Source organism: Rhinolophus sinicus, chromosome 1 (genome assembly GCF_057876585.1).
Source record: "Rhinolophus sinicus isolate RSI-liver-muscle chromosome 1, RSI-T2T, whole genome shotgun sequence".
Classification (NCBI taxonomy): domain Eukaryota; kingdom Metazoa; phylum Chordata; class Mammalia; order Chiroptera; family Rhinolophidae; genus Rhinolophus; species Rhinolophus sinicus.
Genome location: NC_142501.1, coordinates 110,354,612 through 110,370,873, shown reverse-complemented (window position 1 = coordinate 110,370,873; position 16,262 = coordinate 110,354,612). Strand labels below are relative to the sequence as shown.

The 16,262-nt window shown below is 39.6% G+C and overlaps 1 protein-coding gene across 2 annotated transcripts in view; it reads right to left on the bottom strand.

Annotated features, from left to right (window-relative positions):
- CELF2 (CUGBP Elav-like family member 2) overlaps positions 1-16,262 on the bottom strand; it is a 790,463-nt gene that overhangs the window by 741,710 nt on the left and 32,491 nt on the right. The gene's annotated exons all lie outside the window — the stretch shown is intronic.

The window sequence follows — 16,262 nt, the reverse complement described above, 5'->3', positions numbered from 1 at the left end:
ACATATGTACCTAATCTCTTCTGTAACTCCTTGTTTGTCATAAATGATAATTAGCTGTGCTTTGCAAGGCATCCAGAGGTCATCTCAATTTTGCTGATGAAATGGAGGGTAAGATTTGTCTGGGAGCAATAATTTGAAGGACCCCAAATAGTGACACACTGGCAGTGTCAGGAATTAGCACTCACATTCTTGATTCTATGTTAGTTCTATGTTTAAGCCGTGGATCAAACGATCTCTGGCTACTTGTTTTCTTTGGAACAGGTTCCCAAAGTCATTTCTCTGGCCAATGTGATTATCCCAGGTCCCCAACTATTTCCAACCATCCCCGCTGCTCTCCTCACCATGTGGTGAATCCACAGGCTTATCCCACTCTCTCCCGGGGCTCATCTTAGGCTTCTGCTCTCAGCCGGGACTCAAGGCACGGCCCTTGGGAAGCTTTCTGGACCACGAAGTTTCCAGCATAGATCGTCTCCTCTGCCTTATGCTCGTCGTTTCATGTGCTCATGTTCTTGAAGTGGGTTCCTGAGGAGCAGGAACGATGTCTTGTGATTTCCTTTATCCTTTACCTCACCCCTCACCTAGAGTTTGCTGAACACGAAGATGCTCCTCAATAACTATTAATTCATAACAAAAGCGATATTTGATCCACTAGATTGTCACTCATCTGTAGGTCATTTATGTACTTGACCAATCGGGAAAATCACGTTCATGAATGGATCAGTCTACAGCAAGAGTAGGGCCATTTAGCTCTGTCAATCTCTCCCTTCCCACTATTTCAAACTGAGTTTTACCAGCTCGCATTCCACAGTATGTGGGATTGAGAACTTCATGTTTGTGAATATCCCCTGAGGACCTGGGGGTAACGTCTTCTTAAGCCCTCAGGGTTCTGTGCCCGTAGCAAAGAATGTGAATGGGCCTGTCAGGAAGGCAATGTCGGCAGTGGGTGGCTTTAGGGTGTTTGAGTAGGTGATGGAAGGTGGGAGGTCTGCTGGCAAGAGAAAGAATCTAGGTTTTTGTTTAGAGAGGGAACTGAGGCTTTGCTTACATACCTCAGTTTTGCCCTTTCTCTGGAACTCAGTTAGAAGGTGGAACGGTCTGTAGCAAAGTGGAATCTGAATTCTGTATTTTTAAAAATTAAAAGTCTTTAAAGAAAGTACATGCTTTATGATTTGGGTTTATAATACATGCTCTAGATGAAATGACTTTATCATCTCGGCTATTTTACTGTAATTTGAACTTTCTGTTATGTGTGGGTAGCTCTGCTCAAACAATCTTGCAATTATAGGATAGACTGAGATTTCTGTATTACCCTGATTTTCGGCATTCCATGTTTTTTGTTTTGTTTTTGTTTCTATCTTTTTTTTTTTTTTTTTTTTGGTTTTATTTGTTTGTTTGTTTTTTTCTCTCCCACTTTATCCTGAATGAAGAAGGAGGATTTCATGTAATTAGACAAAAGCATTTGCTCTTATGGGTTTGGAAGACTTCATCTTCCTACTAAAGAAGCTTTGAAATAAAAAGAAGAGGGAACTCTTCTGACCTTAAGAAGTTGATCATATGAGGATAAAGGAAATGCTGCTCCTTCAACAAATCAGGATGATAAGGACTAGCTGTGAAGATGATCTGGTTGTGACATCATCACCCTCTGATTGCTACAGTTGATGGAGTGACATCATTTCTTAAATATGTCACAGCAAATCCATGAGAAAAAAATAAAGGGACAAAAATCTCCCATGCCCCCTGGGCAGTCAAGGTGTGAAAGCACACACCATTTGGTCCATTATTCAGGCTCACCTTGAATTTTTCAATGGACACCGATTATTATCACTGTGCCATACTCAATAAATGCAAGAGTGGGTGTCCCGGGTGACCTTAAGTATCTCCAGAAAACAACCACTTTCACACCCACTGTGTCAGCTGAATCACTGAGCTGTTGGACCTCACCTTTAAGCAACAGGCAGCTTCTCATAAAGCAATAGGCTAAAATCATCAGAAGAGTTTTCTTTTAAGACTGAGACGGAGGCCAGAGTGCTGATTTGACCACTCATTAAGGCTAATAGCTGCTCTTTCCATCTTCTGATGACAAAGAAAATTCCAAAGAGGAGCTAAAGAGATGATTGTGGGTGAACAGGGGGGTAGGGATTTCCAAGCAGCAGAAACAAAAATGTCTTTAAATGATCCTGTTAAGAGTTGCCAGCACTATCTACATTGGACCTTTCAGAAGAAGGAAGGTCTTGTGTTAAATGTGCACTGGTAGTAAAGAAACCATTTTTCTCCTGATGTTACCACACGGACAATTGACATTTGGTATCATGCATTCCAAAGCCTGTCACTATAGTTGCGGCCATCAGAAATAGAGATATTTACTGAGTTCCTACTACAGGAATAGAGACTGAAGAGGAGCCATGCTGCTTGGTCACCAAAACTTCTTAAAGTGCTTCTTTTATTTATTCCCTAAAACAAGGAGCTCGTTAGTTTATAAAAAGTTGAATAACCAAACAGAAAATTGAGTGTAACTGCCAGATTCTCATGGTCCTTTAAGAATATACTTGTCTGAATAGCCATGTGTTTTGGGGTTATAATAATTCAATTTAGTAAATACCTATCCATTGAAAGCCTAACAATTGCAATCGCTTATTGGCCCCGTAAAAACTAGTCAGGAGAAAATGACATAATTCTTGCACTGTAAAATTTTTTAATCAGTTTGAAAAGAGAAACTATAAGTGCAAAGCATTGACCTCAATAAAGAAAATAATAATAGTAAGCCTTCATATGATTCTTATTGTGGGCTGCAGAGTGTTTAAGTAGTTTATATTTACTCATTTGATTCTTACAACAAAGCTTGAAGTAGATGATATTATTATTCATGTTTTATAGACGAGGAAACTGAGGCACGTTATCCAAGGTCTCATAGGAGAACCAGTCTCCCAGCTCCGGAGAGCAGTTCCAGGTCTGTATTGATTACTACACACACACACTGCCCCCAGACCAAAAGCTCTGAGTTTTATTACTTATTATCTGGGTCTATTCTTATTTCTACTTTTTCCCTTAGCAGACTGTTCTCCAAACAGCAGAGTAATATGCTTTTATAAACAGATCATATGGCACGCTGGCTGAAAACCCTTGTGTTGCAGAACCTACCTCACGCTCCTTCGCAGACCTGTGGGGCCTTCGCGTTGTGCTGCTGCCCCTTCCTCTGCACTCCTCTCCCTTAGCCAAGGCAGCTTCGTGCTGCTGGCCTTCCTGCTCGGGAATGCCCATGCTCGTTCTCTCTCCAAGCCTTCTGCATTAGCTATGCCCTTCATCCAGAAGGCTTGTGCCCCATCTCTGCATGGCTCACGCCTTTATTCAGATCTCTGCTCAGAAATCACCTCCTCGCACACAATCTGCAATGCTCCTTCCGTCGCCTGGCCCTCCATGTTCTCTTATGGTTGTATTTTCTTTAGGACACTTATCACCCTCTGACAATTTATTATTTAGGTATCTGTTTATTTTCTGTCATTGCTATTAGAATATGAGCATCTAGAAGAGTGGAATTACATCTATTTCGTTCACTGCTCCTCAAACTCAGTGACAAGAAGACAGCCCTACACGTTATCAGTACCGAAAAGTATTTGGTGAATGACTGAACAAATTGATAAAATATCACCCCAGGGAAGATAAACTTTTTGTCAAGGTGAAAATAAGTTTTAAAAGATTTTGATATTTTACACACATCTCTCCTCAGTCTCATATTTTCTGTACCAATCTCCAAACAGCACAACCTAAAAGAAGCTCTGCTAAGAATTACTTTTTCTAGATAGATAGTCGCAGAAGGGGCTAGAATCCATTGCCTTCTGAATCAAGTATTAAAGGATGACTTTTAATCAGTGGAAATGTCTAATTTTCACTCAGGATAATAGCTCTCCAAGGTTTGTGAATAGGAAGCGAATACTATGATGAAATGTGCATCCAGAAGGATTGTTACTAAAATGAAGCCTCAACCGAGAAAGATCTAATAAATTAGCATTAAAGGCAATAATGGCTCAGATAAGCATAATTTCTTTTCCAGAAAAAGGGGAAAGCCACCTAGTAGTGTAATGCCTGGGTGAGGACAGATAGGTTCAGAAGCCAGACTCACCCTTGGTCATGTAGAAATGCCTATGCAGATGCTCGAAATAGCACAAATCAAGTTCGCTGGCAAGTTTGATGTAGAAATAGCCCAAATCAAGTTCATTGGCAAGTTGACTGCAGGGTCGCTGGTGTGTCCCTTCCACCTTCTAAGTCACTACAGAGGGTGCCAAAAAAATGTATACATATTTTAAAGAAAGGAAGAAAACTGTATTGAAATTGTAATATTCAATATATACTGATAACAAACGATGAATACAAGCCACATTTGACTTCTGCAGTTACAAGTGGCGCTCAAAGTGGTTACCATCAGTATAATTTTAATACAGCTTTTTCCTTTCTTAAACATGTATACATTTTTAGTTTATAGGGAAACTGAAAACAACACCTAATTCCTTGAATGCTCTAGGAACGTGTTCTTAAGATATCATAGAGATTTTCTGCAGTGGGACTGCAGCGGGTACTGTCCCACGTTTCCAAGATTGCACCGAAGCTAAAAGAGTGGCTTGGCAGGATGTGTAGTTAATGTCAAAGAAACTCTGCCAAAGAATGGCAGGGGAGTCTCAGACATTGCCTCAAGAATGAAGGCTTTTCTCCTGGGACAGGCTGGGCATTTTTCTATAGTAGAATGTCACAAGCAGACATGATGGAAGTAGGACAGTTTACTCAAAGAAGATTGAGTGAATGAATCCATTCTTTCCCATCTCATGGCAACCACGTCCTTATTCTTCCAGTACCTGAAGTTATTTAGAAAAGGGGAATTAAACATGCAAGTAAAACAGTAGGAGATCAACAGAGCTTCTAATCCTTGAGTGTGTCTAATTCTGAAAAAACAAAAACAAAACAAAACACAACAGCAAACAAAAACAACACACACACACACAAAAACAAACAAAAAAGCGCAAAACAAACCACATGTTTCTCAGTGAAACAATATTCTCAGCTTACCCAACCATATCGCTACCTTAGGATTCAAGACATTTGATCATTATTTCACCAATTGAAAGTATGCTTCTCTTCCTTTTAAGAAATTCAGGTGAAGAAAATATTGAAACTATAAGCAATTAGACCTAGACACAACCAATATCCCTAACTGACATTCCTCCCTGTGGGATATTGGAAAATCTCCCTGAATAATTCCTAATTGGAGCCATGGTTCAGAGAAATCCGACAGTACATTAAAGATGGCTTGGGCAGTTCTCGAGCCTGCTGAGGCTCTCTGATCTAGGTTGTTTGGCTTAAGGATTTGAGAAAGCAAATAGAAGCAGCTGCACTAAGGATTTTCTGCAATTAGGTTCATGCAGATTTGGGAAGTTGCTTATTAGGTCTGTCACTTTCAATCCATCTGGTATTTTCAGGTTCGAGTAGTATTGCGAGGTGCTCAGTGGGGTCAGTGGTTTTCCTTTTACCTGCTAGACAGCATAGCAAAGCCGTCAAGGCTTATCTGCTGGAGGCAGGATGCACAATTTGGCTGCCAATTGCAAAACACATGAATTTTTGATTTCTCTGTGAGAGACAGCACAGACAACTCCTTGGAGTTCCAGTTTGGACTAGTTCAAGACTTACGCAGTATTCCCCAGTTGTTCTTTTTAATTTTAATTTTTAATTATTTTTTGCAAGTGTTCTTTCCCCTGATGCCTTATGTAATGCATAGAACCAATGGTAAATGCTATGGAAAGCTAGTTATTTCCATTTTATCACATCACCTATCTGGTATTGCTTCAGAACGCTATAGCCTAAATTAAATGGTACCCCAGGAACAAGGCTTGACTCCTTCAAACTTCTGCTAAATGTGAGGGCTCTCAATATTATCTAAGCTCTAATTTTTAGCACTATTCTTCCTTCTACCTTTCTCCCCAAATGTTATTTTATATTGTCAGCCTTCACTTGGATGGAGGACAATTGAATTCAAAGACATTCAAATGAATTCCACATTGATATTACACATCCTTCTCTTCCCACAATCCCTCTGTTTCCCACCCTAGTCCCTTAGTTTGCCACACATTTTCAACACAGTTTTGGGGATGCACTTATTTGAAGATTTTGTATCTCCTCCTCCACCCTACCCACTAGGTAATTACATGGGATTTTGCTAAAGCATACTGTATCTTCTGGATTATGCAGTTACGAGAACGTCCAACTCCCAGGCCTAAATCCTAATTTTTTATGTACTTGTTTTTGCATTTGCAAAAACCTCCTGAGACTTTGAGAACAATCTTTTCCAATTAGGGATAGAGGGGGCCTGGGCCAGAATTGTTTTATGTTATCTGATTTATACTTAGAGTTTAAATTTTGGCAAACGACAATAACCAGGAATGCTCTGTGTTTCTTATACCATGTTTCCCTGAAAATAGTACCTAGCCAGACCATCAGCTCAAATACATCTTTTGAAGCAAAAATTAATATAAGACCCGGTCTTATTTTACTATAAGACCGGGTCTTATATAATGTAAGACCGGGTCTTACATTAATTTTTGCTCCAAAAGACACATTAGAGCTGACGGTCTGGCTAGGTCTTATTTTCAGGAAAACACTGTAACACATATGAAAATAGCATCCTCGCAATGACAGGGATTGATTTAGGAGATGAAGTGGCTGCTTATTCACTTGTATATTGGTGACTGTTAACTGGGTCCTACAATATATAGGTGTGACCTGTGCATTTTGCCAAATGGTTTGCATGCTCTCCCTCCCAACAGGGGAGGCTGTGAGTAGGGGGTCAGGGAAAGTGACTCCTTTACTTAACACAGTGCAGCTTGGAATTGGTGGTAGGAACAGTGAGAACATAGTGGATATTTTGCTTTTCAAAATTATGATTTCCCTGAAGTATGTCTAGATGTTAGTAGAGATAGGCTTAGAGGCTCCCTTTCATGTTTTTGACTTAGAGTGCTACAGAATCAGGAAATAACTACAGCCAGGCTATTGAAAAAAGAAGAAAGAAAAGAAAAGGGCTCATTATAACATAACGTTGAAGTCCTTGAAACTTGAGGCAGAAGCAGTTGAAGTGAGAAGTGAATTGCTTCTGGCCAATCCTATAAACTGAAAACCAAACATCCCCCAAATCTCCATCGTCTGGTCTACAAAGCACATCCCTTGTCTGGATCTCCATTATGGAAGATGGTTTTAATCTGCATAGGACATGGAGTGGTATGGTGAAGGACAGATGTGCTGCCCACGCATTCTTCCAGAGCCCAGGATTACAACCCATGCTTCCCAAGGTTAAACTGTGCCAACTTGTAGAGTTTCCCTCTTGTTTAATGGAAACTAGGGCAGGGTAGGGAATGGGTGAGTCAGTATGATGACTGTCTCTGGAATTCAAGCTCCACCAAGTGATTTCTGGTATGCCACTTTGGTATTACTTGTAGAGCAATAAATATTTGAAGAACGTTTGGTATTATTTGAAGAAGCTTTTGAGGACCCTCATACATAGCAAAATCAGTTGGTAGAAGAAATTCAGAATTATTTATCATCAGACACACACCACAACACACACACACACACACACACACACACACTCACCCAACATGAGCATCCTGAAGATTTGATGAGAACTGGGTAAAAAGCAGAAAAGCACAAGATTCAGGGGCAAAGAACTGATGATTTCCTGCTGAAATGGACACCCTGAGGAAGTCTTTCTTCTTGATTTTACCGTAGCAAGAGGTATAACAATTGATTCATAAGTAAAATATTTTTTAAAAATAAGTGAATATGGACTTCTGCTTTTGGATAGCTGGAGCAGATGTAATTTTCCTTATTCCTTCTGCTGGACTCTTTGGATATTATATATAAAACAAATATAAAAAAGACTCTGATAGGACAACTAGATAGAAAAATCAGCAAAGATACAGAAGACTTCAACCACATCACCAATCAATGGGATCTAATGACATTTATAGAATATTCTGGTCATTAAAAGCAGGGTACAAATTCTTTTCAAGTGCCCATGGAACATATGTCAAGATAGTCCATATCCTGTGTGTGTGTGTGTGGGGGGAACTTATGTAGAGTGTGTTCTCCAATCACAATGAAATCAGACAAGAATCAAAATTCAGCAAAATGTAAAACAGAAATCTATGCCAAGACCAAGTGGAGTTAATTCCAGGGACGCAAACCTGGTTGACTATCTGAAAAACACTTAACGTAATCCACCATATTAGCAGGCAAACAAATGATGGTACAAACTGATGCAGGAAAGGCATTTGTTAGTTGTTTATGATAAAATTCTTGGGAAACAGTAGTACAGGGAAACTTCCTGACTTCATAAAGAACAGTACAAACAACCTACAGCCAACTTTATACTAAATCATTAAAGACTGAATGCTTAGCACCCACCCCACCCTGGAAAAGTAGCAAGGCAAAGATGTCTGTTCTCCATTCTTATTCTGTGCAGTGCCGGGAACTGTAGCCAGTGCATTAAGTCAAGAAGAGGAAATAAAAGACATCCAGATCAGAATGGAACACACAAAGTGTCCTATTTTCGAATGACATGATGGTCTACATAGAAAACCCAAACGGACCTACAAAAAACTCCTAGAACTAGTAAGTTCAGCAAAGTTATAGGATATAAGATAAAAATTTAAAAATCATTTGTGTTTATAAATACGAACAATGAAACATGGTGCCAAAATTAGAATTACAATACCATTTGCAATTGATAACAAACAAACAAACTTCAAATACTTACAGAAAGATTTAACAAAACATGTATAGACCTAAGATGCTAAAAACTACAACGCCGATGAAAGAATTAAAAAAAATCTAAATAAAAGGAGAAACATACTATCATCAATGATTGATGACTCCACATAGTAGAGATGTCAATTCTCCCCAAGTTGATATATAGGTTAAATGCAATTCCTATCAATACCACAGGGGTTGTTTTTTTGTTTGTTTTTTTGTTATATATAGACAATATTATTCCAAACTTTGTGTGTAAAGGTAAAGTCTAACTGAGTACAAGATTTATAACATAGCTATGATATTCAAGACTATATGATACTGGTGGAGAAATGGACAATACATAGATCCATGAAACAAAATAGTAGGGAATCCAGAAGTAGACCCCCACAAATATGCCCAATCAGTTTTTGACATAGACACAGCATTCAATCGAGGAAAAACATTTTTTCAACAAATTGTGTTAGAACCATTGGACATCCATGGGCAAAAAACTGAGCCTATGCTTCATACCTTGTACAAAAATTGACTCAAAATAGATCACAAGCTTAAATGTAATACATAAAACTATATAACTTCTAAAGAAAAACATAGAAGAACATTTTCTATGGCTAGGCAAACAATTCTTAACACTTAGCACCAAAATCATGATCCATAAAAGGAAAAACTGACACACTGGACTTTATCAAAATTAATGACGTTTGTTTTGTAAAAGACCTTGTTAAGAGGATGAAAAGACAAGCTATGGAGTGGGAGAAAATCTTTGCAAAGCACATATCTGAGCAAGGACTGTTATCCAGAATATACAAAGAAAGCTCAAAACTCAACAGTAGAAAAAGAGCAACCCCAAATTCAAAAAATTTTAAGGTGGGCAAAAAATACCATGAAAAGACATTTCATGGAGGTGAAAATAAGCATGTGAAAAGACGTTCAACATCATTAGCCAGTAGGAAAATGCAAATTAAAACTACAAAGGGTATCACTACATACCTATCAGAATGATTCAAACGAAAGAAAGGAAGGAAGGAAGGAAGGAAGGAAGGAAGGAAGGAAGGAAGGAAGGAAGGAAGGAAGGAAGACAGAAAATCAAATGCTGGCAAAGATGAAAAGAAACTGGATCACTCACACATTGCTAGTGGAAATGTAAAATGGTACAGCCAATCTGGAAAAATTAACCTGTTTCTTTAAAAATATATGTACATACGCATAAATATCATACAACCTTGCAATTGCACTCCTGTACATTTATCACAGAGAAGTGAAGACTAAGGTCACACACAAAAAATGTTTATAGCAAGTTTAATAATAGCCCCAAACTGGAAACAACTCATGTTCTTCAGGAGTGAATGTTTAAAGAATCTGTGGTACAGTTTGGCACAGAGCAAGGAATACTACTCAGCAATAAAAAGGGATGAACTATTACTATATGCCAAAACCTGGAAGAATCTTCAGAGAATCATGCTAGTGACAAAATCCAATCCCAAAAGGTTATATACGCTATCATTCTGTTTATGTAAGATTACTTGAAATGACAAACTTATAGGAATAGAGAACACATTAATGGTTGTCTGGGGTTTAGGAGGAGACACAGGGAAGGGGGTGTGGATTTAAAAGGGCACCATGAGCCATCTGGGGGTGATGGAAATGTCAGTATCCTGTTTGTGACGCTGTACTACAGTTTCACAAAATGTTACTCTTGGGGAAAACTGAGTAAAGGATGCATGGGATCTCTTTGTATTATAATATTTCTTACAACTGTATGCCAATCTACAACAATCTCGATTACAAGCTCAATTAAACGATTAAAGAAACTAAGTGAGTACAGTAATAGAAACTAAGCCATGCAATAACAGAAACTAAGTGAATACAGTAGCATCCCAAAATGCTACTATGTAATACCCAAATGAGACTTGAGATAGTCACAAGCTTCAATGTACAGTCTTTGGTTCCCATGACTCACATAATATTACTGAAATGCTGTCCCCTGTTTTTGCTTACATGGTGAGGCTGTATTTTACCCTCATGTTTCATGGAAACTACACTTAGCAAAAGTGAAAAGAAAACTCATTTTGCCGTACTTCCATACATTCTCCCTCCTGCCCTACTCATGGCTTCTGGTGCCTGATATGACCATAAATGGTGCAGGGATCTCCATTTCCTCACAGTGTCATCTCATCCTGTTTCCCTTTCACACTCACACACATTACCATTCTTTCCTTCCTTTCCCACTATTGCTCCAACCTGACCTGCCTGTCCTAGGTACTACCTGAGCTTATCAGAGCAGAATATAAACCCGTGAGAATTACCAGTAAGTTTAACCTTCCTTCTGAACATCTTTATTTTAAAAGATGCCAAAATAATTTAAAATACTCTCTTATTGGTAGAATGCCTGGGGAAGATCCAGTTGTTGATAGGTGTCCAGTGGTGGTAAAGGGCTAGGGAAGGGAAAATGCAGTCTCTGTTTGACTTTTCCCACCTGGATTTGAGTGGAGGAGAATGAGGCAGGGCTAGAAAAATGTCAAAGTAAATGCTTGTCCAGCTCTTTCTTCTGCCTCCAACCCTTGTCCGCCTCCCTGTGGATCTTCTCTATCTTGTGAATAAATATTTTAAGGAGATGATTAATTGTGTTACACCATTTTATGTGTAAATGTCCTTTTTAATGAATTACTCAAATTTTAGCTGCAAGTCCTTACCTCCTAATTTTTTACAGAGTTACTGCTCTCACTTGCATGGCTTGTGTTACGTGGTGTTTTCCAACAGTGTACCTCTGTATTAGCTATTAGCTCCGTGATGGGAAAAAGAGAAGAGGAAAGTAAAGCCTGACTGCCCTCTGCAAAGTAACACTTGCCAAGAAAGCATTGTCTCGTGAACTTAGAAGCCATCATGCACTGCATTTATTGAGTCCCTTTCATCTAACTGCATTCTTCTTATGCTACGCTTTCTTTCTCGCCTCTTACTCTTTTCTCAACCACTGGCAGTCAGAATTCTGCCTCTAGTAATTGAGCTCAGAGTGTTCTCCCTTAATCTAACCCAAGAGACTTGGCCTGATTTCACCAGTTAGCCATTCCACAGTTCCTTACTTTTGAGACTCTCTCTCTGCCTCCTCATGGATGCTGCTCTCCCTGGCTCTCTTTAACAAGAGGCTGCAAACTGTCTAGTCCCAGTCAGCCTTTGGATAGGTCATTGACATTTCAAACATAACGCGTCCATACCTGAGCCGCTGACACGACCACACACCCGCTCCTTCTGCAGCCCTCCCCATTTCAGTTAATGGCGGCTCTCATCTTCCACTTGCTCGGGCCACTTGGGTGTAATCCTTGATTCCTCTTCCTCCCTCTCCTTACATCCAGTCCATAAACAAACCTTGTTTCCTTTTCCTCAAAATGTATCTAGAATGTTAGCACTTCTTACACCTCCATCATCACCATCCCCATGAGGGCCACCTCCCCTCCTGCCTGGATTACTGTAATAGTCTCCTCTTTGGTCTCTTTGATTCTGCCATTGCCCCTCATCTATTTATTCTCAACAGAAAAGCCAGAGTGATTCTGTTACACTTTAAGGCAGGTCAAGTCTCTGCTCAGAACCCTCCAAGGGCTTCCGGCCTCACCCAGAGTCACAGTCTGTAGGGTGGCTTCCACCGCTGGCTCCTCCCATCTGTCTTCCATCACTCTCCACTCTCATCCCCACACATGACCCCCCCACTTTTCCAGTTCTTACCAAGCAGACCCCCCTTCAGGACCTCGTGCATGCCCTGGCATCCTGCTGGCTGAAATGCCCCTGCACAGGGCATGCGTCGGCGGACTTCCTTATTCTGCCAGGCTTGAACTCAGCGGTAATCCCAGGTCTTCCCTGACCTATGTAGAAGTTGAAAAACCCTCATCCTGGACACTTCATCTCTCCCAGACCTGCTTTATTTATTTCACCTTGCTGCCCTTTTCACTATTTCACGTATTGTATATTTGCCTTATTCTTATTTAGTGTCCTTTTCTTCTATTAGGCTCTGAGGTCAACGAGCAGGTATTTTTGTCTGTTTTTCATTGTGTTTTTAGCACCTAACTAGTGCCTGGCACATAGTAGACTTGTGGTAGTTTTTTTGTAAGAACAGAATAAATGATTATATTCTGTCACTGTCTCTCCATTTCTGTCTCTGTCCCTTTGTTGCGTCCTCTCCGCTCTTGCCCCCCGCTCCCTTCCCTTTGTTTCATAAATGGAGGCATGTCCCAAGAGTTTCTCCGTGGTGTTCTCAACTTTTATGACATTCCTTTTCCCGGTTCCTTTCTCCTACCATCTCACCCCCCATCACCATTGACCCCTGCCTTCAATGCACGGTCATCCCTCCGTCCCTCTTACACAGAGGTACAAAGTCTAGGCCTCTGACAATAATTAGGGGTGATACACACTCCAGATCCTGCAGGAGAAGAAGAGCAAAGAAGAAGGTGGCATTCACAGAGAGATGGTTTCAGTACTGTTTATAATAAAGACTTTTAGTTTCTATCTTGTGGTATAGGAACAAGTACATGTGTTCTCTTTCCTTTTGTGTGGTAACTTGTTTAGGGGCAGAATCATACACTGTTCCTATTTGTACCCATCCATCCATCCATTCGTGCATCCATCCATCCATCCATCCATCCATCCATCCATCCATCCATCCATTCACATATTCACCAATAGATATTCAGTGACTAACCATTATGTGTCAGGTCCTGTGCTAGGGCTCTGGGGACCTGAAGAGTACATAGAAACAGAGATGGCAGTAAGAACAACCAAAAGACCTTGAAGGTTTCAAGTTATGAAGATCAGAGACACAGCTAAGAAGAGACTGATCAGGAGACCACTATTGCAGTTCAGGCAAGAAATTAAGGTCGCTTCTGAAAGAGGGGTGGTATCGATGGAAATAAGTAGACAGATGTGAGAGATAGCCAATAAAAGGCTTACATAGAATTGTCTTTCAACAGGATTTACTGAATGAATGAAGCAACCTGTTTTACCGTAGAAGAAAGGAGTGGCTTATAAAAAAAATTCAGGATTTGGAGTTATACAGATCTGAGTTTGAAGCCCTCTAAATTCTTCTGTTTAATAGCTGTATGGCTTTGGGCAAAATACTTAACCTCTCCAAGCCTCAGTTTCCTTAGCTGTAAAATGGAGATATGGGCAAAGCCCACCTCATGCCTTTTTTTTCTTTTAAGGATTAAATGAGGCAACACATGTAAAATAATTAGCACAAGGTCTGACACAAAGTGATCGATATATTATTATTGTTACTAACCACTGTTATCGTTACTAAGTGATTAATATATTACTACTATTTACTATAATAATGTTAAATGTAAGTATTTAAAGAGTGACAAGTTGATACTTCCAACAGATTGAAATATCACTCTACCAAATAGAAATAAACAAAAAAATTTATTTCAGTTAGATTATATTCACTATTTTCTGGTATATGTGGATACAAGGAAAATGCCTACAGTCTTTGGAAAGTGGATTATGTATAATTAGTGAGTTTGCTTTGCTGGGACAGAAGGAGTCATTGCAGAATACAGCAAACAGAAGTCCCCATGTGTGTCTATCTTTCTGTCTGTTGTCTGATTCTCTCTCTCTCTCTCTCTCTCTCTCTCTCTCTCTCTCTCTCTCTTTCTCTCTCTCTCTCTCTCTCTCTCGATCCAGTCCATGTTGCTTTAAGTATTGAACCAAAAAGTCACTTAGAGTCATTTTAATTGTAGTACTGTCAGACAGCAGCAGATAACTATATCCTCTGATACACACACACACACACACACACACACACACACACACACACACACACACACCTAACAAGGAGAGAAATCAGGAGGTGCTCAGTGGAACAATTCTGGAATTCTGGTTGTGGACCAGTCTGCCTACTCAAGCACAGGGAACATGCAATAAAATACAGGTGATTTTCAGGACACCTTTGAGGTCCTCAAAAGATGATATTGCTTTTGTAACCTTAAGTTCTGTGCTAGTTCTTAGTTAAGGGACTCTTTCGAGATATTTCCACTCTTTCGAGTGGAAAGGGTAATTTTCCTTTCAATATACAACATATTAGGGCCACATAGCTGTTTACTAACATGGTCCATAGCTATCTAATGTTCCACACATAATGTGAACTTTTTCTTTTCTTTTAATTTACAAAGGGATAATTCTTTTAATGGGGCTAGGCAGGCTTTGGATCCTTGATTGCTTGTAGACCAGTATTAACTTAAAATAATTCAAGCAGATGGTATCCTAATACATCCTAGTGTGATTTTTCTCTATTGTTATTCAGCAATTTATATATTTTAGTGCATGTATAAATTCATATGAATGTTTGTCTGGGATACCAGAAGCCCAGAGTTGAATCATGTGATTGTGACATTTTGATGATAAACTCTTTGGGAACGTGGACTATGCCTTTTACATCGTCTTCCTCCTCTCCCCAATATCCAGTGCAGGGCTGAACACATAACAGGTGCCAAACAAACCCTCGTTGATTGGCTTAGAGTTTATGATAACAACTTTCCTATAGGATACAATGGTGAGGAAGTTTGACGTATGTATATCAAGGTGAGCTGAAGAAAAAAATGTCAAATTCTCCAATCACATACATATTGCTTTCTTTTTACATTAACTAAACAAATCTATCAGATTTTCTATGTATCGATCTTCTGATTTATAGGATGAGCTACTGGAAAGTGAATGGCTCCAGGATTAAGAGAAGTGGGAAGGTACTGTGGGATCTCAATGTCATTTCTTTGACTGGGAATGGCCGCAGACGTAGAATCACTCTTCATATTTAAAGAATCAGTAACGGAATCAACCAAAAGAAAATGTCCATACGTTGTTAGGAATGGAAGTGCTCACTCCAACCCAATTCACCTTCAAAGGAAAACATTCTTAATTCCAATAGTTCATAATCCTCTGCCATTAATTTTGTGGCATCTACCTATTAAATGGTCTACACAGTATGAGATTAAAATTCATTCACTGATTCAATGTTTATGAAGCAATGGCTCTGTGCTGGGCAAGAGACTGCTCTGTTTTCAGGAATTCACTCTCTTTTGTGGAAGATGCAAGCATACACCTCTCAGAGATTTTACTGTAGTAAAGCTGTAGGGCCCCTGAGAACAGGGAGCCATTGGGTCCCCAGGGAGACAGCAATAGATTCTGCTTTGGGTTGTCAGGAGCCCGTCAGAGTAGGTTGACACAGTGGCACTTTCCAGGCAGAAGCAAAATCATCAGCCGGGTTTGGAGGGATGGGGGCACAGAGTAGCCAATGGCTTATTAAGAAATGTGGCCTTTATGCTAAAGGCCATGAGATGGAATTTATCATGGTAAAATATACATAACACAATTTACTGTTTTAATCATTTTTAAGTGTACATTTGGTGCATTAAGTATATTCACATTGTTGTAAAACTATCACCACCATCCATCTCCAGAACTATTTTCATCTTGCAAAAGTGAAACTCTGTACATAT